Source organism: Rhinolophus sinicus, linkage group LG05 (genome assembly GCF_036562045.2).
Source record: "Rhinolophus sinicus isolate RSC01 linkage group LG05, ASM3656204v1, whole genome shotgun sequence".
Taxonomy (NCBI): Eukaryota; Metazoa; Chordata; class Mammalia; order Chiroptera; family Rhinolophidae; genus Rhinolophus; species Rhinolophus sinicus.
Genome location: NC_133755.1, coordinates 178,322,865 through 178,348,387, shown reverse-complemented (window position 1 = coordinate 178,348,387; position 25,523 = coordinate 178,322,865). Strand labels below are relative to the sequence as shown.

Sequence of the window (25,523 nt, the reverse complement as noted above, 5' to 3'; positions counted from 1 at the left end):
CCTGATGTGTCCAGTCGGTTGTCATGGAGGAAAGCCCTTCACAGGAATAGCAAGTGTGTCAGCTATGGCTACAAAATCCATGAAAGATGCATTATTTTCCTGCTCCTCCGTCATAATTCTTAGTTTCTCTAGTTTCTATTGCCACTTACCTAGGAGTCGAGACAGAAAGGGACGTGTTTTCTGTCGACATCAACAATCCTAAGCCTCGTGGAGCTTCTATTCCACTGGAATAGAAAAATTGATAAATACCAAGTGTCATCTTGTTGCCAGAGTTTAAATCATCTGAACTATACAAATGCAGAAAAAAGGAGCCTAGCTGGTTTTCTTGTGCCTTAAGTTTTTGAAACGTATATTGTACTTCCAGCCCAAGCAGTCGAACTGCCCCTGCAGCGCAAAATGAGTCACCCCTCACAGGCCAGGCCTTCCGGGATTGCCCCATCTGTTCTTTAAAATCTCACAAAGACCATTTATTCTCCTTCCTAGTAAACAATGTCGCTGTTTATCAATATGTGAGAAATGTCTTATCAAATTTTAAGTTAGCTGTCCTTTGTTATAGTTTGAGTCCACAATCCTGAGAGATTACAGCAAACAAAAGATCAGTGGCCTCTTTAAATGTAACATTTTTCCATAGTGACAAAGAAAAATTGTGTCTGGACTGGCTTCTTTGATACAACAAAAATTCTTTCCTTTATCCAGACGGGGTACTACCAACACCCTGAAACAACGGCCACCAAGGGAAAGGGATCCAATTTTAACCCACTTCCCATGGAGAAGAATCTCTCTCTGGGACATTTAACCCAAATGACATAGGATTATACCTTCCATAATTTGCTTGTAGAGAGATAAGAAATATAAAGGCTTGATTTACTATTATTGTCTTAAAAGTTATCAAAAGTATAACTGGTGCTTTAATAGCATTGACTCTCTTGGGTCCCCGAATGCCCAGGCTGGTTACTTATGCAAATAGCTGTGCTGTGTAATTAGGGTAAAGCATTTTGGTTAAATTGCCTTTCTACACCGGGAACTCTATCTTAGACCAACCTTTGTAAATAATGGAACCTGCTGGGTTTGAAAATTAGAATACTAAGCGCAAATGGGTACATCCCGTCAATAGGCTTTGCCTTGGTTGCTTTGGTCTCTTATTCAATTAACTTGAAACAACTTGAAGTAGAGATCTCAGACCCAGCTCCTTACTCCATAATGTCTCAACGCGCTATGATGGCTGATTTATCACGAAGCATACGGCAGGCTCATCGCCACAGACTTTGTCATTGTTAACTGCCACAGCATTTGGAATTCCATCACTAGAGAGTGAAGCATTGAAGTTTCTTTCCTTTAAAATCTTCTTTTAAAACACAACTTTACAAAACAACGTGTAAAGAATGTGTCTCTCAGTGATACAAATGTCTTCAGAAATGTATTACAGAAATAACCAGAAGGGCAGAGGATTCGTGTCCAGGCAGGAGAATGCATACAGGAGCCCGTGGCAGAGACAGGCCCACCCCTGTGCCTCTGTGGCCCACACAGGTTTGGGCTGCACAATGGCTGCATTTTTTTTTCAATTAATTTCCATTTTTAATTGGGATACTTGACTTTAAAATATAGTTTTATAGCTTCTCTTAACAAAAAGAAACAACAAAGGAAGTCTTGCTACACCAGATAGCCATTCTCATATGAGAAAAAAAAAAAATCAGCAAAGGATGGCCCCTCCTTTAAATAGCTCAGGTGTTCAATTGCCACCTGCCTCCCTGCGCCTGCCTTACCCCCTCAGGCTGCTGCTGGGCTCCAAAGACTCTCCAGTTGGTGACCTCTCTTTTTGAGGTCCTGCCATTCTTTTTGGTATCCTAAAAGACCTTTTTTTGTTGTTTCTGATAAGACAAATAAATAGCTGATAGTAATACCAAACACTTTCCCTCCAGCACTGCTGAGAAAGACCCAGAACGGAGAGTTGCCAAGGAACAGTTAGTTGTTGAGCCAGCATTCTGGTTCTCTTCTTACCAAAACCCAGTGCCCGCGTATTTGTGTGACGCTCTCATAGAATTATACGCCCAGGAACTAGGAAACCGTTCTCTTCCTAGTCTTCGCTCTGGTCACTTCTACATCACCCTGGTGTTTAATTTGAGGGGTGGGAGGGCACTAAGTGGGAAGTCGATGAATAGCAAGTGGTCCAACTGAGAGTGACAGAAATGGATACGATGATTGAAGCTTTGTGAAACTGGTCTTTGGGGTTAGTCTTGAAGAACTGGGCTGATGAAGGCTGAGAAGCAGCAAGTCCAGGCAGATTCGCTCAGGGTATTAAAGACATCACGTGCTCGACACTGGCTATGTCCTCTTGCTGTGCTCAGGACAGAACACATGGAAATAGTCTCAAGCAAGTGCAGGGGAGAAATTGTAATCATGTATAATGGAGCACGTCGGGACCATGAGGGCTGTCCCTTCAGAGAAGCACGTCCGAGGAAGAAAGGGCACTCATGTCTGTTCTCCTTGAGACAGGTTTTCTTTTAAGGATGGAGAGTCCGCAAGTGCTTTTGTATCCGGTCCTGCCTGGAGGTAGGAGTTTGTGCCAGATGACCTTTGTGAGCATCCTCTATTCCTTAGAGTCTATAGAACAGCAAAGGTCTTGAGTCTGATTTTAGCCTATTCAAAAGCAAGTACACGTCAGCTCCTTGCCATCAGGAACTAAACTGCAAGGGCACACATGTCTTGGCTATCAAATTAACACCTGGAATCTCCGATATCCCTGCCATCATTCCTTTTGTAGTCTGTGATTGCAAACTGACAGCTATTAGTCTGCTGTGGCACTTAAAGGTCCTGCTTTTATGCCTGACATGTGTAATACTCCTATTAGTGAAGTGTTGCCATGGATACGTTGTATCAGAAACTTCACTGCGAAAACCAAGAATATAGAAAGGCATTCTCAGGTGTCAGAAAGGGTAGGTCTCTCATTTCGTCTACTATTGTGTATTGAGCCCCTCTTTATGCATCCAGACCTGTGTTTTGCACACAGCGTACAATGAGGAAAAAGTAAGTCAAGAAGTTTGTTCACTCCCTGAATCGGGGTGGGAGGAACGATTCCACCCGAAGTGAAACCTATTATTATGAAAATGCAGTTCACTGAGTGGTGGAAGAGGTTGCAATGAGCACTGAAATGGAGGTCTGCAAAGATGAACTCCCACCTAAAGTGGGAGTCATGGTCAGAAAACACCAATTGTACATTGTACCATTAGGAAGAGGGAAAGAGTAAAGATAAAGAGCAGGCAAAGGGAGGAGGTTGTGGGAAGAAGAGTCTGGAAGCAGGAAGAATCCCTTCCTGACAGCCATGTGCTAATGTGGAGGGCTCTCGGTCCCAGCGGAAGTGGCTGCGCCCAGCAGCTCCCTGGAACTGGAACGTGCCCTGGTGGCCTGAGCACGGTGACGCCACCTAGAAGAAGAGATGGCAGATGACAACTGGTGGTGGTCAGCCTCCAGTTACTCTACAGGGTTAAGTCAGGTTATGTAGGGGCAGACATATGCATCATGAGATTTAATGGTCTACACAATCGTTGTGTCAAAACTGAGGGCTGGTTCCTTAAATGCGTTTGATAGGGAACAGAGCCCTCCATTCCATAGGCATGAACAGGCTTTCCAAAGCCAAGCCCAACAGATACCTTGAGAAAATTTCATTCACACCTAAACAGGATCTTCTTCTTAGCTGCACAGATTCTCAGGTGCAAAGGGCACTTAAGGTCAGTCATCAAACCCCCCACACTTTCCTGCATCAGCTCCACACAGCTTCCTTCATAGGCAGGCATCCAACTAAGTAGCAAGAAGTTCCAATCATTTAGGAAGAACTGTGATTTTAAGAGAGGGATTTCAAAAAGAAAGTTCTTTCGTATACTAGGTCACTCGCACTATCTGAGTTAGTTGAGTCTGTAATGTCTACTCTCCAGCCTTTTTCTCTGGAGCCTCAGCTTCTGTCCGGTGCTGTCACCCCGGCTCCTTACGTTGTCCTGTCTGGATGTGTTGCGCTGCATTGATGTCTCTTAAAATGTGGCTCCCTGATGTGGCCTCTCTGTGCACTCTAGACCATGGGCTTGTGCTGGTTGAGTTAGCATTTTTGGCAGTCGTAGCATACTTGCCTAAACAGATTTAAATGTGTTAACTAATATCGCACTTACACTGTGTTATTGAGCACGGAGTGTGTGCTGGGAGCTTCCCAACAAGACCCGCGGGGTGCCCGCCCCTGCATGTCCTGGGCTCCCGCCCAACCCGCTGATACCCTCCGTGGCTTTGCACTTGGTCCCCTCGCCCATGACCCTGTTGGACCCACTAATCCCGCACAGTTACTGGCACAGAACAGTCATTTAATGAGCACTGTTGATGAATTTGTTAATTAGACAACTAACTTGTAGTTTCTATTGAGTCTACAGTTAATGGAAATGGAAGTTTTCTAATGTTTGTTCTGCTCACTCGTGTGTTAACTCCTGACTATGATAGCAACTCAGTCAACAGCTGAGGACTGGGGAAGGGTCCTCCACCCTTTCTGTGTCCCGGCACACCTGAGGCCCGTGCACCCCTCCTACCTGGCTCACGGCTCAGTGTAGTGATTCTCGGCGTTGGGAGAAAAGGATGCCTGGCAGGGGACTGTCCTGTGGAAAAGTCCCCATGGGGGTCTATTCGGCCCTGCCTCTGGGCTCTTCCTCAGGTAGTCAGCCTTCCCACAGCTCTGACGTGTAGATACCTCTGCGGTCATGATTTTCAATCATGTTCATTTAATTTATATAGTCAGTTTTGGCTTATTCATCCAGCCTTCTGAGACCCTTTGGGTCCTTCTTCAAGCATCAAAGTTACTGACTCTCTTAGAGTTTTCTGACATCTTAAAACATGAAAAATTACATCCTCTATTTCTACGTCCATGTCATTGATATGACCTTCAAAATGTATTATCTTTCCTCATGCTACAGGAATAAACATAGGAAGATAATAATAATACACTACGTGAAGGTCGAAACCCCAGATTACAGGAAAAGCACGAGTTATGCGGATGGTAGAGGCCCCGTGAAGCTCTAATTAAGCCTGGGGCAGCTCACTAATCAAGGCAGAAGGAGGCACGGCCAGTGACATCGTTATCATTATCCGATGGAAGCAGCTGTCCTTAGGGGAAGCCAGGCTCCCTAACAGCGGATTCTAACAGAACGCTTACAGCTCACTTTGTATTGTGGCCACCCCACGGTGCGGTGAATGATGTTTACAATCTTTTTTTTAAATTTAGCAATTGCAGTTCTTTGTCCCATCCGGCTGCACTGCTTCAGATGTGACCTTCAATGCAAGTGCAGAGACTCCCAGAGCCGGTTGCCCCGCGGACAGAGCACCTGCCTTGCAGCCCAGCTCAGCCATGCAGCAGCCAGTCCTCTAACCTCCAGAAATGCCCTTTAACGGGCAGTAATTAAGTCCCTACCTCCTGGGGTCATCATATCTATTAACTGAGTTAACACATGTACACAGCCTCGCTCAGTGATGGCAAAGGTTATTTAGGATAAAAATGGTACTTACCCCATGTGCTGTGAGAATGCACTCTAGACAGTGTATATAAAGAACAGTGCCTAGCAAAGAATAAAGTCCGTGAGTGTTGGCTAGCATGTGAAAGGCTTTTTTAAATAACTTTTTCCACAAAGATCAAGATCTCCAGAATAAAATCAGTAAATTACCTAGGAGTCTGGTTACCACAGCCTCCCGTTTACCAACCCCCACCCACCTCCCGTCCTACCCATTTTTAACCCATCTATTCTTGCAAATAATGTCCAAGTCTTCCCTGATCCTGTTTCCATTCTCTAGGAGGCAGATCACTTTGCAATTTACAATACACAACTGGTGTTCACCTCGGGCTCGAAAACCCAAAGAAAGTCACTGCAATGGTTCCTTCATCATCCATAGCATAATAGGATTTTCCATTGATTGAGAAGTTTGATATATATTATATAACTTAATCCTCACCACAAACTCGTGAAGTTATAAATATTCTCCTTCTAAAACTTAAATGAAGAAAATGTGGCTTAAAGCAGTGCAGGGGCAGCCCCAGTGTCTCGTGGCAGCTACAAAGTAGTGGCGTCTGGTTCTGAGTGTGGGTCCGGCTACTCCAGAGCAACTGTTCACACCTGTTACACACCATCCTTCCCCTACTCACCAGGTTGGGGCAGGGCCACCAACTCCCCTGACCGACACTCTTCTGTCGTCGGGAGTGGCAGTCAATATCTCATGTACAACATGAGATAATAAATGCACAGCCTGCCTGCTATTCCGGCATGCTACTCCCAAATCCCGTTTCTCTCTTCCCTGTTTACTGCCGGCCTCGTCCTTAAGGACACTCTTATTACTCTATCCCCGAAGATCAATACATAGAAACAACAGGTCAGTTTATCCCATATTTTTAAATGTCAGGAAAGATTCTTGAGTCAAGCAATACCATTTGGGAGGAGAGGGAGGGGTGGGAATGCAAGCAGCGTAGGTACTGAGAACTTTGTTTACTTCCTGAGTTGGGTTAGAACTGGTTCTTTACCATCAGTTATGTAGACTTGTAGAAACTATCTTTTCATTGTTGGTTTTCTACACAAAGTTGTTCATGAGCTTAGAGGAAATACTGTATTGGCGTGTTTTACAGTTACTGAATGTCTTAATGCCTCAGCTTCCTCAACTGAAAAATGGGGGCAGTAGTACCTCTCTCATAGGTGAGGATTCAATAAATAGGTATATGAGGAACACTTGAACAGCACCTGGCACAAAATGGCCATCATTACCAATGGTGACAATGACAACACGCTTCAGAGTCACTTCATGTGATCTATAAGAGGTTTTTAACATAACTCATAAAAAAGTTTGTATATATTGATTCAGTAGTCAAGGTATTGCATTGCTCTCTCTCAGTTGATAACTGAAACCTTCTCTCTCACATCACTGACAGCGTTTCCCCACCCAGTGTGCTTCCATCTTCTAAACACGCGCTTGGGTCCTCCTCAAAGACCTCATGAAGGATCGTGCCACTTACACAACTAGGCATGCTCTCCCCATACAATCCAGCAGTCACCCTCCTTGGTATTTACCAACATGAGTCAAAACTTCTGTCCACACGGAATCATGCACACAAATGTTTGTAACAGCTTTATTCATAGTCGCCAAAACTTGGAAGCAACTAAGAGGCCCTTCATTAGGTGATGGATGAGTAAACTGTGTTTTATATCCAGACAATGGAATATTATTCAGTACTGAAAAGGAATGATTTATCAAGCCATGAAAAGACATGGAGGAACCTTAAATGCATATTACTAAGTGAAAGAAGTGAATCTGAAAAGGTTACATACTGTGTGATTCCAAATATATGTCATGCTGGAAAAGGCAAAACTCTGGAGACAGTAAAAAGATCAGTGGTTGGGAGGAAGGAGGGAGGACTAGATGGAGCACAGAGGAACTTTCAGGCAATGAAACTCCTCTGCATGATCCTAGAATGGTGGGTGTATGTCTCTACCTTTGTCAAGCCCCGTAAAGTGTACAACACCAAGAGTGAGTCCTGACAGAAGCTATGGACTTGGGTGGTGATGGCGTCCATACAGGCTCGTCAGTTATAACAAATGTCCCACTCGGGTGAGGATGTTGGTAGCAGGGGTTATGTGGGAACTCGGTACATTCTGCTTAATTTTTCTGTGAATAGTAAACTGCTCTAAAAAACAAAATCTATTTAAAAGTTAAAACATTAAAAAGACAGTCAATCAAATTTAGGTGATAGTAAAGAGTCATTGTTAATTTTCATTAACATTTCATCTGTACATTAAAGATGGGTGAGATTTCCATAAACGAACATGGAGAAAGGTCTTCTGACAGATGAGACAGCATGAACAAGAGCGGGGGAAAAATGAGGGTAACATTCGTAAGACGTCTTGCTATTCAGTTCATGTTTAATCTTGAGAATAGTTGTTGTTTCAAATATTTTATTTCGTTGTTCCTATACGCCATTTCAGAAATCATACTATTTTGGTATCCAAATTCTGCTTTCTGAATCATTTCTTAAACCTAGAAGAGAATGAAAATTCTTTATCAGTTCATAGAACTTTGGTTCTAAATATATGGTTATCTCAACTTAATTGTTAGGTAATTCTCCAACTTAATTTTGCCCAGGAGTTGTCTTCAGGAAGGGGAACCTTATGAAAAAGTCAGATTCCTGGGGCCCTCCACCACAAGCTCTAATTCAGCAGGTCTGAAATGGTACTAACAATGTACATTTCTCACGAGCATCCGAGATAACTTGGGTCCATGTGGTTCAGGGGTCACATCTTCAGAAATCAAGGTATAAGTAAGGGACTAGAAGAGATGTCACAAATTCTAAAGCTTATAAGGAGCAACAAGTAATACCATGTTTTCCCCAAAAAGAAGACCTAGCCAGACAATCAGCTCTAATGCGTCTTTTGGAGCAAAAATTAATATAAGACCTGGTCTTATTTTACTATAATATAAGACGGGGTCTTATATAATATAATATAACACAATGTAACGTAATGTTACGTAACGTAATGTAACATAACATAACAACACCAGGTAAAATATAATAATAATATAATATAATATAATATCAGGTCTTATATAATGTAAGACCGGGTCTTATATTAATTTTTGCTCCAAAAGATGCAGTAGAGCTGATTGTCTGGCTAGGTCTTGTTTTGGGGGACACACGGTAGGAGTGACTAAAACGAGGGGTATAAAACTGATAAACTTAGTTTTCATTTCAATACTTAGGAATATTATGCACTCCACAAAGAAATACGCTGTTTTTTTGACTTTTAGAAAAACGCAGCCTTCTTTTTCTATTCTTCCACTTTTGATAGACATGGGACAGAGAAACCTTTCTCTGAGTGAAATAGACATGCAAGTGTTATGACAAATGGCAGCAGATGAGACCCTTGTGATGGGGAAACAATGGGGGAAGGGTCCCCAATTCTTCACCTTGTCCAGGGAAGTTCAGAATTTTACGTATAGTCTATTTTTTTTAATGTTGACTTAGATTCTTTTAAAACAATCTGGGCCAAAATAAAACAAAACATTTGTGTGGATCCAGATCCACATGACCTTTGGACTAAAAGTTTAGTTGGAAAGATTGTTTGGATGAGATCATTGGTTTTCAGCCTGAGTTCTAGTAAATACTAGGAGGCCACAAGCTTGTGCAGAAAGTGAGACTGAAGCCATGCCCTCCTGCTCCCACATACCAGCTCACCTACCCGCCATAGACTAGCTCTGCTTTCATAACGCATAGGTGCTCCATGTCAGATTTCATTTGAAAATAGAATTTGGCTGCTAAAACTAAAAAAACAAACAAACAAACAAACAAAAAGAAAATGCTCAATATCTCAGTCAGGATAGGCTAATGTCTGCTGCAGTAACAACCTCAAAATTGTAGTGGCTTAGAACAGCAAAGGTTGGTTTGTCACTCACGAGACATGTCCACTCAGGGAGGTGGGGAGCTCTAGTCCACCTCATTCCCAATCAGGGTTCAGCTGCTGGGGACCGACGGTCACCAAAGCAGGGATGAGGGAGGGATGGAAAGTTAAGCCCAGCAACTAAAGGCTTTGGCCTGGAAGTTACACAGGTCAGTTCCACTCACATTTCACTGACCACACGAGTCATTTGGCTCCATCCACCTTGTGGGGGTGAGATAGCACCATCGTCGTGTGAGCTGTGAGGGAGCAGAGAACTGAAACTACTATTGAGCACTTTTAATACCCACCAAAGCTGGGTTACATGGTGGTGTGGGGGTAAGTCTTGAATTCCAAGCCACCAACTGTATGTTTACTCTGCCCAAGAAATTCTTATGGGGTTTTTGAGGAAAGGAGCAACATAACAAATATGACACAAGAACTAATTTTTAAAAGTTGAATGTTCAATTTATCAATTAATGTCATATATAACATGACCACGATTTGCAGCCTGAATCAAAATCCTCTTGGTGAACATAACTCTCTATCAGCTAAGTAATGGATAGATCAGATTAGAAATTGATTAACAACAATTTATCTTTTTTCTCCTGTGTGAGCTTAACCAGTCTAATACGAGCCTTATAAATAACTAATGAAAGAAGGCGGTCTCGATGCTTATAATATGAATCCTCCTACTACGGAAAATTAGACCCATCTATTGAACAGCAAATACCCCTTGTGGAAACAGATTTCTTCTATCATGTCACTTAACCAGATTTAGAAGGATAATTACCATCATGCAATTTAAACTATCTATATTAAAATATTTCTTTTAAGTGAAAATAATGGGCAAACATCATGAAGGAACATTTGTATCTGAGACCCTTGGGAGGGTCTCCTGGGCAGAGGTTGGAGCAGTCGCAGCTACTTATCACCGCCACTGTCTCCCTCCCACCTGGCAACACCGAGAGCAAACTCCTGGCCTCATATCCTTTGTTTTTGATGTGAATTCTGTCAAATAGAAAAGGGTCACTGAGTGGTCTTCCAAATTGAAAGAGAGGAGAGGAAAGAGGGCTGCAGGAAACACTTTGTGGTGCTAACTATTCAGCCTGTGAGGGGGAAATACTTTGTTGAAAAAAAAAAAAAAAGATAACCACTGCAGAGAAATGCAGGCTTGAGAACTATAGCCTTGATGCTTTTCAGCGGGAATACAGAGCTTCAAAGAAGAGCAATGCATGTCTATTACCTCCCCTAATTTATTCTCAGTGGAAGACTGAAGAGCAAGAATTTTTTTTCCTTAAGATCATAGCCTTTGCCAGAAGGGTCTGTTGTGAAGAAGAAATCATTGTGCCTCTGTGTGAGCTGAATGGTTCTGTCCCTCTTGCTCCCTGTGGTGCGACACCTGTCCTCCGCTCTTCTTCCCCACAGAACGTACGTACGTACGCTTAGGGGATACAAATCCCTTTAACTCCTTGGCAGTGTCCTCTTCCTTGCCAGTCTTGAAGGTACACGTGGGCTGTGGTGGAGAGCTGACAAGTGTCATCCTTGCAGGCCACCAGCCAGTAGCCACCTTGTTCCCGTATGGGGGCTGACCCTTGGCCGAAGGGTGTAGAGTTGTGCTTAGAAAGAAAAGGTATGAGGACCAGGTGTGTTAGGGTGCCATCTGCCTGGTGTCTGAGTTTCCTAGGGTCCCTGTAGCAATATACCACAAGCTGGTGGGGCGGGGGGGGCTTCAAACAACAAACAGTTATTGTCTCACAGTTCTGGAGGCCGTAAGTCCACAGCCAAAGTGCCAGGAAAGCCATGCCTCTGAAACCCACAGAGGAGAATCACTCCTCACCTCTCCTAGATTCTGGTGTTCGCAAACAATCCTTGGCATTCCGTGACATGTAGGTGCATCACCCCATCTCTGCCTTCATCATCACGTAGCCAGCCCTCCAAATTAGACCACATTCTGAGGTCCTATGGGTTAAGACTTCAACAAATCATTTGGGGGAGGAAATAATTCAACCCATAGCACTTGGGTAGCTAGATTATCCACCCAGCCTTTCTCCTGTGTAGGATGTCATTCTGACGCTCTCTAGCATGACCTGACAAAACCTAATCAGATCAGTATTTTCAGCAAACCTTGAGAACAAGAACGTTTCGGTTACATGTGAAGCTTCTTGATTTACATTTATTCTTTCAGCAAATATGGAGCCTTTCTGTGCACCAAGCACTGAGCCAAGTGGTCCCTGCTTTCATGGTACCTGCAGTCAAGTTGGGACACTGACATGAACCCCATGCATGAATGCTAAGAAAGGGAAAGTTCCGGGTGTCATGGGAGCGTGTGAGGAGAAATGTAACCTAGCCTTCGGGAAGTTAGAAAAGGCCACCTGCTAACCTAAGCTTACGCTGAGGCCTGAGGGAAGAGTTGGCTACAGCCCCACTAAGAGGGCAGGGAATCTGGATCCAGAAATGAGGGAAGTAAATCAAGGTAACTGTTACAAATAAAATTCAGTCGTGTAAACAAGACAGATGCTTCGTTCTCTCTCTCTCGCTGGTGACAGTCCCCACAGGTGATCCAAGACTCCCTGTGGTTCTGCTGTCCCTCGAGTGTGACCTCTTCCATACGCTGAAGACGGATCCCACCACAGCTGCACGTCAGCCTAAGGGGAAGGAAAAGGAGTGGGCACACCCCTTTCATTTTAAAGACACAACCAAGAAATTGCTTGACTTCTGCTTGGATCCCAGTGAGCCAAAGTGAGAGGCAACAGCATGTGAGATCCAAGAGAATAGCGATTCGCGAAGCATTGATTCAGGCAGAAACCCAAATAGTGTTCCAAATAGGAGGTGAAAGCAAGGGGCTTTATGAGAAAGGGAAGGGAGTAATTCCATAAAGAGAAGGAAGGACTCTCTACTGGTGTTAATAAGTCAAAGAATAAATTTCTGTAGGTGCAAATTAGCTAAGTTATTCTTTAACTATACATGGTGGTGCTAATTCTAAAGAGTGTCTTTAACTTTCCGTCTGGTCGTCAGAATGTCTGCTTTGCTGTTAGCTTTGCAAACGGTTCTTTGGAGTACAATGTTGTTTTGGCCCAGTCCAAAGGTTATTTTGCCCAGCTCAAATATTCCAAAGGTCTGAGGAGTTAGACATGCCAGGCAGTTCCCCTGGGATGGCAGCTCCGACTCCATTTTGAAGTGGCTCCATTTATATTATTTTTCACAATGAAAGACATTGCTGTTAAGGTTTTGAAGTAATCAAAACCATTCACTCTGACCTACCTGGATGGAAAGCGTTGGGTGAAGAGTCGAGGTAAGAGTGAACAGGACATCACAAAGTCCCAATAGAGTGCTTTTATTCCAACAGTGTCTTCTGTGAATCTCTGTGGTGCATCTTCTGTAACCTGGATGGCTTCTTACTTTTTTGCTTCAAACTGCCAAATGGTTCTGAAAGTGTAGAATGTTCTAGTAAATCTGGTATAAAACCAAGTATAGGCTGCATCTACAAACATCCGCTAAATCAGACACCGCTGTTAGAAATGATTTTCCAGTCTCTGTCTTCAAAGTAGGGGGAAAACCATTTGTTTAGTTTTGTGGGTGTACCCTTGAACATGTTACAAACAGTTGACTGATATCTGCCTCCCCAGCTCTTGTCTTGTCCTCCCCAGCTAGCCCTCTGTTGTTGCCTTCAGGCTGTCACTTCATTAGTCACTTACATATGGCATTTTGAAAGCGTGCTAATTGAGGGCCTTTACTTCTAGCTCCAACTAATCATTCTGACAGAAAACATCTCCTCCCCGAAGGAGGAGGAGGAGCCCACATGCTTTTGCTGCTCTTTGCCTACGTGCATCACTCTGTTTCACCCCAAGGTGTTCCATGCACAGTCAACCCAAAAAACACACATGACAAAGTTGTTATCAAGTGTCCCCATCAACCCTTTTTGCATCCCCTCTTTCTGTGCAACATACCTTTTAACTATTCACCTTAAGATACTTTACGCCATCCAGGATCCCTCTTTAGTCCCTCTATTTATCTATTTATCCATCAGTTCATCTGATTGCTATATGGATTGACTAAATACTGACTGAGTCCCTTCTTTCAGGAGAGGCAATCTAGTGTGATGAGAAAGAGCCAGACTTCCAGAATTTGAATCTCAGCTTCACCACTTACAGGATACCTGGTGACAGACAAATAGCTTAAACCTTGCTGCGTGCCAGTTCTTTTGTCAGATGGGATAACAATAGTGCCATCCTTAATCAGTAGTTTGGAAGTGCATGTCTTCAAGCAGTGTTCCAGTTCTGCTAGATGAGGGCACTGAGGCACAGAGCGATGAAGGACTTGTCCAAGTCCCATGCCTAGCACGTGTTCTCCAAGAAATGGTTTCTCAAACTCACACCACCGATTAGAAGCCCCCTCCCTTTGGAGCAATAGGAAGGATTCTTCCAACGATATTCAACCAGGTTTAGTAGGATCAGCCTAAATTGACCCCTTTGACGTCCTCTCACATTCAGTATCGGCTTCACAGAGCTGTCCTGAAAGGCTTGGGGAAGTGAGTGCACGTGATCCTTGAGTGTTGCCCTGCTGTCCCCCACCCAGTGCGCATAGAAAACAGAGAGAACCGAATCACTTCCAAAAAATGGAAAGCAGCCAACCATATAACTGAGTGTTTGACTCATTCATGAGATCTGAACACAGCCAATGGTATCTATCAAAAGTCCAGACCCCTGCATAGATTAGTAGACAGGCAGAGTAGACTCCTGCACAGCGAGTCCTTGGTACCAGGACACCCCCCAAAAGTAGCCCTCCACAGTCCGGGTTGCAGTTCGGGAGTCTCTCACGGGCCTTATTTCAATCAGCTTCTGTCTTCTCTTCAACCTGGCCACCGGACGGGAATGTCACGTCACTGTACAGTAACTGCTGGCCTTCGGTTCTCTTGATGCTCCATTAAGTTGGACTTTTCTAACAGCTGCCTTCTTTCTGGCGCTTCCTGCCACAGCGGCAACAGATGGGCGAGCAGAACCCAGGAGGTTCTGAGGGAGTTGATGGCCAGCTTACAGTAATTGGAAGCAGTATGGCAGGAGACTTTGGAGCTCAGATGCATCCAGAACTTGGTGCTGGAATAATCAGCCTCAAGCAAAGAATTAGGGAGCTCCTGTGAAGTTGGAGGGAAGCCTGCATGTAATGGTCTGGTTTTTAAAAGCTTTTCTTTCCCTTGAAAATACTGTCATCCTTGAGATAATAAAGCAAATCTTGACAATTCAACAAGGAAATATACCAGAAATGGTATCACAATGACAATCTAGGAATGCCTGCATCAATAATTCATGATTTGATTTTTAAAAAAAATTATAAGTATAATAAGCCTAGTTACTATTCTATAGGCTGTTTAGAAATATAGACATTTATATTTTTATGATTACACTGCCCTGATATTTCGTTAGAATAAATTTAGTCACTTTCCTGACAAACTGAAATACAAAAAGTGTAAACAATGTAAGTTCCATGAAGGAAAGAAGGAAGGGAAGGAAGGAGAGGAAAAAAGGAGTAAGGGAGGGAGAAGGCACAGAGGAAAGAAACGAAAAAAGACAATAAAATGTATATTGGAAATGAGTGTGGCAAAACTGGTTTTCGTTTTTGAGATCCTTTTTGAATAGTATTATAATTTTGAAAACCATCAACCCCCTTTCCTTTCGTTTTTCTCTTCTAGTCTCCTCATACCTGAAATATATCTTTAGAGTGAATCAAATGATCAGCCAGAGGTGACTAATGAACTCTTCAGTACTGAGGGGCTGTGTTCCATTTCCGTCCACTTTAATTTCTCCTCAGCATTCAATATGGTCGGCTATTTTCTTCCTAGTTAGTGCCGTCTTTATCTTCATGGTTCTTCCTTCTCAGATTCACTGTCAGAAATTCCTTCTTGGTCTTTATTCTTTTGCTGCTCCTCTGTAGGCATTACTTGAGTTCCGTTTAAGTCTATGGCCATACCACCCTGAACGCGCCCAATCTCATCTGATCTCGGAAGCTAAGCAGGGTCGGGCCTGGTTAGTACGTGGATGGGAGTTCATTTCAAGTTTGTGTTAATGACTCCACCAGCTTCCTAGTGCTTAGGACAAAATTCAGAGTCCTTCTCACATCCTACAAAGACCGATGCGATCTGACCTGTCCTCATCCCTCTCACTGTCTCCTTGTCGACAGTGCTCTGGCCCCACTGGCCCCTCATGGTGTCTTTAAATGAACCAGACTCATCGTCTCTTGAGGGCCTTTACTTCCTCTTCCTGGAATACCTTCGCCGTGATGTTTGCATGGCTGCCTTCCGCTCTGCATTTTCATGTGTGCCCCTCTGAGACAGGCTGTCTCTGATTACCCTCCCCACCCCGTGGCATGATCCATCCCATAATCCAGCCCTACTTTCTTCATAACATCTATCACTACTGCAATCCTACTATTTGTTTAATTGCCTTATTGATTTTCTGTCTTACCTCCCCCTCTATTTCATGGGAGCAGGGAACTCATCTGTTTTATTTCTATTCAGTGCATAGGCAATCGATAAATATTTATTTAAGGGGGGAGGAAAGAAGATGGAGAGAAAGGAAGGGAGAGGAGGCGATTTCATTCATTCATCAGCAAACGTTCATGTACTGGGTGTGCCTCCTGAAGCCAGCCGTCATGCGAGACCCAGGGCACGGCGAGGAGAATTAGCGCAGAGCCTCTCTGCCCAGACTTTCTGGATGAATGAACAGTAAGGTTAGTCCCTACCCCATAAGTGCATTACATATGGGTTATTATAGCGGTTGTCAACATTAGTCAACTAACTTTTGTTTGGAGTTGTTCACAAGGCTAAAACAGATGCTATTCTGCCTAAGTGACCATCAAAACCTGAGTACGATTCTCTATAAAATTACACAGCTTTATAGTCTAAAATCCTTTTCCTGGCCTTCCAGGCCTGTCTCGGTACTTTCCCAACACGCACCTTTTGTTCTGGAAACTTCCTTTTCCCAAGTCGCTGTCTTCCTTGCTTGACGCGTGTGCACATGTGCGCACGTGCACACGCGTGTACACACACACACACACACACACACACACACACGAGGGCAGTAGGATAGAGTAGATGGGAGCATGGGGCCCAAAGTCAGGCTGGAGTCCCAGTCCCTTCACTGAGCGGCTGTGTAACTGAAGCTCTGTGCCTACATGTCTTCCTCTGTAAAAGGGCTGAGCGATAGTACTTAAAACTTTGAGAATTAAACGCTATCCCCGTACAGCACTTCACGCCTCGGTCAATGTCAGCCATTCTTCCTGCCATTGCCCTCTCACCCAGAATGCCCTTCTCTTCCCCTCTCGCTAAGTTCTATTCATCCTTTATCACAAGTGCCCCGACTTCCGTGAAGTCGACCTACATCTCCTCTGAATTCTGTGACTCACACTGACATTGTTGTTTCAGATATAAGCTGTCCTGAATTAAACTGCAAGCTCCTTGAGGGGAACATCAGGTTACACCAGCACAAAGCAGGTTCTTGAAAAATCCTCAATTGATTAAATGTTCGTATTATAGTGTTGAAAGATTTGAATGGAGAATTCATGCTGCTTTGATATTTTAAATTCATGTTAACTATGTCTGTGATGTTATACAAAGTCTAGACTTCTCCATTTAATCAAAGTCTTAATCATAATGAGCAGCACTCATGAAAGGGCAATTAACAGATTCCCAAAAGAACTGAAATAGTAACTTGCTAATAGCATCCCCAAGGTTTTGGGTTTTATGCTGATAAATTAAGTAATTTGATACGAGAGGCATGTGAGCCTCACAGAGCACAAGTTTAAAAGGAAGAAGACCTAAGTCTTGATCCTTGTCCTGCCATCATGTCACCTGGACCAGTGACTTCTCTTCTCGGCGTCTCTGTTGTCTCATGTGAAAAGTTGTATGAAATTAGTGTGTCAGAATCTCCTAAAATTCTGAGGCTGTCTGGATGAAGTTTTGTCCCCCTCAAAACTCTGATCCCACCTTATATCAATTAGAGTGGTTTGGGGGAGAAATGCAAGTTGACCCATGAATTTTAAACAAATATATTTTAATTATGATGATAGAAATTTTCTCATTTATAACTCCACTTATTACCGTTTACATTCATTATGTTAGAAAACCAGCCCAGCTTGTGTGTTCATGTCGTCCATGACAGAACACACACAAGAGCAAAAATGAATTAGGAGGAAGGAAACAGGGAAACAGGTTTTATTTTAAAGAAACAATGGGGAAATCACGAGAATTAGCTGATGGAGATTCCTACGCATTTTTCTGTATCACACCAAGCACTGGCATAGCCAGGAAATACAAGGTACTCTGCCTGTTTCTCCTAGCCTGCCAAATTAACTCGAATTTACTTCATGACAAGACCTAAGGCTGTAGTCATTTGAATGAATGACTTGTTACATAATAGACTCCTGAAAATATTAATAGATTTGTTATAGCCTTAACGCTGATTTATTGAAAATGTCATACTTGCCTATGCAAATTTGTTCTTAAAGCTCAAATGTGACAAATATGCTTGGTCTGGGGAAGTAGCCCACGAGCTGGTCTGACTGGTTCCTTTCCCACTTGTGCTTGTGTGACCTGGTTTTTCCCTCAGGGACGTGGGGAAGGGATCTGTCAGAGCCACAGAAGCTGACGAGTGCAGAGCCAGGCATCTGAGAGCAGGATCTTTGAGTCACATGACTGGTTTTTCACTGAAGGTGATGTTGTCCCCTAAGGGGACACTTGGCAATGTCTGGAGACAGTTCTGATGATCACAGCTGGGGGGACAGCTGGCATCTAGCGGGTAGAGGCCACAGATGCTGACCATCCTGCAAGCACAGGGCAGCCCCCATAATGACACCTTGTCCAGCCCCAAGTATCAATAGTGCTGAAGTTGAGAAACTCTGAGTAAGGCCCCTGCGTTCAGATCTGACTCTGTACCAGTCGCTTATTTGGGAGAAAGCTGCCTGAGATTCCCAAGCCTCAGTCATGTCATCTTGGAGCAAATCCCATGAACTATCTCCCAGGACAGGGTCATTGTGAAAATCAGACTGATCGATGGATGCTGAGCCTTTGGGACACCTGCCTGCACACAACAGGCTCGATGCATCTTAGTTATCATTAATAACGGTAACAGTGGTACAAATCATAACAGCGACAGAGGCTCTCTGCAGATTTGCTGCCCTATCTGGAGATTTACAGGGTTTCTTGGCATTGCAAAAGGATTGTGGTTTGCAAGCCAGTTCCAGGCATTCAGAAAATAGACATGTACTAAAACCAGAAAAGTTTTCTTCACACTGAACTCCTGTTGTGACCTTAATATACTACTCCCAGTCCCTAAGAAGAAAGGAAAAGAGGTCGCAATGAGTACCAACCAATTTGAATTACTAATGTGCCATCTGTGGAAGGGGAAAGAAACACTAAATGTGTATGGCACCTTCAAGGACGTGGTGGTTGAGGTAAGGATTGCATTGTAGCTTGTTAAAGATTGGGGAAGCCCATGGGCGTCCCATGGGTTTATAAGCTGAAAATTAATGCAGTCCATACGCTATGGCTATGACCCCTTCCCTAACCTAGAGGCAGCCTGAGGCAAGCACGTGGGGCTAGTTAGCACATAGGCTTGACACATCTTTCACCCACACTGAATGTCTACCATGCAATTTCAGGGGAGAGCCAAAATGGAACCCTTGGAAACATTTGTATAACTATTAACACATGCTTTAGAGTTGATCCTAAAAACAGCACCAATTCAGGCACTTACTGTGTGGCTATGAAAATAGTTGCCCTCATTTCATGTATTCAGTAATTCTCAGCACCTCTGCGTTAACAATATGCAAGTATTTTTTATTATTACTAAAGGCAAAGTGTTAGTTATCACAAATCTGAAATACCATTTATCTGCTAAACTCACAGGAATTGCTGAGATGTCCCCTGATTTAGTCTCTAGCATTCCCGTCACAAAACGAAATTGACTTTCAAACTTGGAAAGAAGCTGTAGGAGAAGGGATGATTCTGAAATACCTGACTTTGTGATTCAATTCAGTGAAGCTGCTGAAAGTGTCAGTGGAAATTCTCAAAAACTATAAAATGTTAAATATGCCACACAGTCACTGAAAATTAAGCTAAAATACTTAAAGTGCTTATGGAAGTCATATTCTAAAACTATTATCAGGTGGCCTTTGTTTTAATACCAAAAAGTTTGGAAGTCCTCTGTGAAACCCTTATAAAAATTCAATTAACCTTTGAAAAAAAAAAAAAAAAAACAGAAGCACTGCCAGACTCAGGGCCATTACCCATGTATCAGCCTCATGGTCAAGGAAAGTCAAGTACTCAAACTAAGTCAAATACTCCAAAAGTCAGCCCCACTTGCGTGGAATTAATGGTTCCATAGAAAGCATCCTTCATGCTCCCCTGTCCATTCAATATGAAGTGGTACTTTATTCCGTTGTTTCTAAAATATTCCAAATTCTATAGAGAAGGTAGGTATTATTTAAAAGCCAATTCTCAAGCCAACTACCTCATCTATGTTATCTACCTCACTTAAAACACCCATCCATATTATTGGTGTAGCTACTTGAATTCAAATTGGTATCAAATGTTTTCTTCATCTAATTGTAGGGACAAGGTCAAATTTCTTCAAAAGCTCCTTGAGGAAGATTATTTGATCCTAAGCTACCTAGTATACTAGCAGACTGACAAATATTCTTTAAATGGTCAGTGTTAGGAAGTGAGTAGTAAATATTATGCCACACACTTCCTAAAACGACTATTTGAGTCATAAAACTTCAAATTTATCATTTATTGTGAAATTTAGTTGAGTAACATAACTTAAATTCTTTGTTGTTGTATTACGTTACCCTTTCAATACAGGGTTTTCAAAAATGGATGTGCTCATTAACAATTTTAATTGAGATAAATGATTTCTTTAAAAATTACCTACCTTTTTCATTTTAAGTGACTGCTGAATCCATCATTGGTAACTTATGATACTGTTGCACTTTCTTCTGAAATGAACATATTTATGTAGCAACATCACCCTGATTTCCTTACGGAACTGGTACAAACTGCATTTTTTTCTCTTCGTTTTTTTCTTCCTTCCCTACCTCGCTTCTTCCTTCCTTCCTTCCAAAAATTACCCAAACTGAGTTTTCATGAAAGAAGAAGAAAATGGCACAGGATTTGTGCTATTTCACTAGTGTGTTCTAGCGCGTAAGCAATGAAGAACAATAACAGAGAGACCAAACAGAACAAGACGTCAGATATGAAGCCCATAATTAAATGACAGCTGCCTTTTCTTGTTACCAAATTCACTACCTACACTCTCTGAGCCAAATTTTTCTTCTTCCCCTTTGCTGATGCCTGCGTTCCCTGTGACTGGGTCCTTACGAGGCGTAGAGCAGCAGGAAACGTGAGGTGGAGGGGTGGGAGGCATTCTCAAAGAAAAACCATGAGATTATATTGGATGAGCTTTTTTTAACAATGGTTTTTACACGTTTTGGATGGCTTTTCAGAAGGACATACAAAATGTTTCATTGTGGTAGGAATGTATTTAATTCCAAACACAGCCTTGGCTTGAATATTCCGATATTCTTTGTGACAGTAAGTTGAAGGGCAGTGAAGGTTACTTCTCAGTGCTGCCAGAGCAAAACGGCCAGTCCTCTTTTCTGGATTGTTCTTTCCCACGTCTGGTTACTATGGAGAAAGCTGAACTATCAGCTTTTGTTTCCAGTCACCAAGTGGTTGTTAGCGTATTGCTTATGAAAATGGTTTCCCTAATGCTAATTAGTTATAGCAATGAAATTGAAAGCTGTGCCTGCTTTGCTTTATTGATCCTCTTCAGCACGTGCTGACACAGGTATTTCAGATAAAGGATTGGCATTACCAATTATACTTGTTGGTTTAAAAACACATTCACTTAGTCTGTAATGGGTTACACTTGAACTCTTTTGTTCTTCTACGGAGGGTTCCAGGTAGGTGGTTTTCTATTGAGGATTCAGTATTTCCTAAGCCTTTTCTGCCTCCTGCAGTGGTAGGCTTGGCGCCATGTGCCCTAAAGCCCAGCTCCATCAACCTGCAAGAGACCCATTCCGACCATGTTGATAACACCAATATAATCAGATTCCGTTTCTGACATTTACCAGCTCTACAGTTGTTAGCAAGATGCTTAAGCTCTCACGGTCCTCAGATGCAGAATAAGGCAGTTGTGACCCATTTTCCAGCATTGCTGCGATCGAATGGGAAATAAGCAGCTTCCTGGGCACGTGACCTGTGCAATCACAAAGTGTCCTACACTCAGGGGGCCTGCGTATTTAACGCTTCATTGTCACCATCTTGAAATGCTGAGAAATTTTGGAATGAGAGGGTCTGTATTTTCATTTTGCACTGAACTTCACAAATTGCGTAGTTAGGACAAGCGAGGTTACGCTACATTCACGTAAGTTCTCCAAAATCTCAGTGGCCTGAGATATGAACAATCAGTGTTCATTTCTTGCTCATGCTGTTCATTTCTTGCTCATTCTAACACATGTCGGAAGGAAGCTCTGCATGTCCTAGTCACTCAGGAACCTGGGTCGAAGGACCCCCATTTGGGCCTGAACTTCCATGATCTCCACACCAAAGGGAAGGGAACAAAGAATTGTGCATTTGCCCTTGAAGCTCCCACCCAGAAGTGACAATTATCACTTCTGTTCACACGTCTTTGTCCAGAACAAATCACACAGCCTTATCTAACTTCATTCGGGAAGTGCATTCCTTCCTGACCTGGAAAGCAGAGGGCTGGAGTGGTTGGTGAACAGAACCAACGCTGTCACAAAGTGTGGGGTGCCTCCTGACAGCTGCTCTTTGCAACCCACCCTTTACAGGAGGAAGTTTTCTCCTGAAACCAAACCAAACCCAATTATCTGAAAGTAATGTAGCTTATCTTTTAAAAGAAGTCCTTCAATTCTCTTATTTTCCACCAAGTTCAAGACTGTTTTGACTGTCATCCTCCCTGGGGATGGAGCATATGCCGAGAAAGTTAACGTTGCCACATCAGGATTAAATCCTTCTTCACCAAATTGAAACACTTAAGCCAGCCTAGCTGAATCCTTCAGCTCTGTTCTCAAAATTGAAATGGCATTGCTAGTGGCTTTCTGATTATAAAACATCAATGCATTATGATAACACATCTGAACAAGATGAAAGAATGTAAAGCTAACATACAAAGTAGTACAAAGCAGTAGCAATCCCACTGCTCACTATTACTTTTTTATCTTTTGAGGCATTTTAGGATACATACACACACTTGAAATTTTTTAAATATTATAATAGTATTATGCGTATTAACTTTTACATATTATTTTATTAAATACTATATGTATACATGCTATAGGCATGCGTGTAATAAGTACAGTTATAATATTATTTCTAAGTTCCACTATTGTGATAATCAGTTGATATGCAATCACCAGGTATGTATAAGGATTTTTGTCCTCCAGGCCCCATTTACAGGTCCTAGAGGTAACCACTTAGCAGTTATCATCCCAGAAATGCTCTGGGAATATATATGCAACAACATATATTTGTTTCTTTTTCACCCCAGTTGTTGCATGCTATATCTAAATTGTTTTCATTGCTGTGTAGTGTTCCATTTTATGAATGTATCATAGTTTGTTGAATGAACTACCCATATCTGAGCTTTAAATTATTTTGCCATTATAAGCGACTTTACAAAAAAAAAAAAATTCTTGTCCATCAAGCTCTTAGTATTTATTTGGTTATTTTCTTAGACTACATTAACAGAAGTAAAATCCTATCGCTGTAATAATCCTAATAATTAAAGATTATTCTAATATTATGTGTAATGACTGTATTTGTATCATTGCATTAGTGTATCTATATAAAGCTTATTTACTTGCTATATTTGATAACTCATTCAGAATTCTTTGGAGAAGCCACTTATCAGCTATTTTGAGGAGTAAATGAAATAATTCTGTCAAGTGTATTTTGTAAATTATTAGTATATGTGTACGTACAATAACAATCAATAGTAATTATTAGTATTATTTATTTTATAAAATGGCCTATCTACTTGTGTTATTTTATTAATAAGTATTAATAATAAAGTTATATAACTGCTGTATGTTCACTTCACATTCCAGTGGAAATGGTGCCATAAAAAGAGGCATGATGTATGTGAACAGGGGACATGTATTAGGTTGGTGCAAAGTAATTGCGGTTTAAAAGATTAAAAATAATTGCAAAAACTGCAATTATTTTCACACCAACCTAATAATTATGGAACTATAGGATGAGAAGTGGTGACAAACACACGTCTTGTTCTGCCCAAGACACACTCGTTTATGCCTATTGTTCTGAAGTACCTGCCATTAAGCTCCCTGTCACTCTAACACTGTGCAGTGAGACAATAACTCCAGTGGTCATGCCACTCGTGAGTATCAGCCATGCCCCAAACCTTGGAAAAGACGTGCATAACCTACCCACGTATACTGTCATTTCGTGTCCTCAGAAGAGCTAAGATGGGACACGTTGCCATTTCTCTTTGTTAATTCAGGTCACTGTGATACAGCTCAGGTACAGCTCAGGTACAATCAAGTATCTCTTTATACAGACCTTACACAAATCTGTCGATGGAAGGCGACTTTTTATATCATTCTTTCTTGCTTTGGAGACTGGTCACCATCTTCTACCTGCCCGGTCAGTGCAGTCAGAAGGATCCCAGGGTATTTATTCCCTGCACTCCCAGGTTACACTGGCGAGCAAGGAACACGTTACATAAACGTTCTTCTGAGAATTGGCCACCATTATCAGGACAGCTCTCCTGTTAGTAAGGCTTATGCCTTCTAATAATGTGACATATCTATTTCACTGGCTGAATTTTCAGGTTTTCTCCTTTGTCAGACAGAAAAAAGTGAAAATTGTTTTTAAAAGTATTCTGTATAAAGACACCAGAGCAGTTAATCCTTCCTCGTTTCCAATAATCGTCCCCCAGATTAAGTACATCTGATCTATGCTGCAGCTAATTTAAAGGAAGACCGTCTTCATCACCTTTGTTCATTAACCTTGAACTCAATAAAACTCCCAGGCATTTTTTTCATCACCAATACAAGCTGCCAGTAGCCTGCAAAAGGAGTCCCTTACTGTTTTTAACACTTGGAAAGCAAAATGATCTCCTTTTAAAATGCGAGGTAGGAAATTCCGCATGAGCAATGTTCTCTAACAATTAACCACACTGGTGAGATAAGTGCTCTCGGCTTTTCCTCAGGATACCTCGCTGTCCAACACCACCCAAGTTAATTAACAAATAGAATGCTCACGTCCTTGCCCGCTTACTGCCTAATGGAGCCGCATGTGTTGGTTTGCATCAAAGCCATTTCACCCCACTTACCCACCACTTAGCGTTTCCTACAAGCTGGCTCTTGATCTCCACTCCTGTCCTTTTCATGCGAGATGACTTCTCAGAGGGTATGAGACGGTGAAGCATGGTCTCATTTCATTGTAATTATGGAATGTCCCAGTCAGAGCCAAGGAGTGTAGAAATTTCACACTAATTCCAGCACATCTCCAGTGTGCTCTGAAATGGATCCCTGTGTGACTGAGTCACACGTGCCAAGGAAACCATCAGGGGGAGCTTCCGCCCCCTGGCAGCCCTGGCTTCCCCACAACTCTCCTTTCCCTGGGAGCTATTTTTAATGGCCTTTTTAATCACTATCGTCAACAGCGGGGAACCCTCAATAACATCTTATGCTTTCAGAAAAATTTTTTAACATGAATCAGAAGCATAAATATTTAGATTTCTTCAGGGAAAAGCATTTTAAGTGTTGGGGTTCTATACCTGAGCTGGGTTCTCTTTTAAAACATATCCCAATTATAATTGTAACTGGTGACCTCACAAATAAGACCTTAGAGGGGAAAATTACTAAATACAAGTACATTCTTTACATTCTGATTTTCTACAGATGTGTCAGAACCAGCAACTTTTCTTTAGAAACTCAGAGGAAGTATTGAACTTACTAATTATACTTTTTGATTGGGTTTGTTGGGTTTTTGCACCTTTGCAATGTCTAGCCTAGTGCTAACATTATACTCAGCACTTACTTGAA

At 42.3% G+C, this 25,523-nt stretch overlaps 1 protein-coding gene and 1 long non-coding RNA gene across 5 annotated transcripts in view; one reads left to right on the top strand and one right to left on the bottom strand.

Annotated features, from left to right (window-relative positions):
• Window positions 1–25,523, top strand: part of PRKN (parkin RBR E3 ubiquitin protein ligase) — a 1,115,215-nt gene that overhangs the window by 994,561 nt on the left and 95,131 nt on the right. The gene's annotated exons all lie outside the window — the stretch shown is intronic.
• On the bottom strand, window positions 7,060–25,056 carry LOC109457155 (uncharacterized). The gene is made up of 3 exons (XR_002138975.2): window positions 24,813–25,056; window positions 12,699–12,863; window positions 7,060–8,040 (listed from the first exon to the last, which is right to left on the bottom strand). It is a non-coding gene; the product is annotated as an uncharacterized LOC109457155 (long non-coding RNA).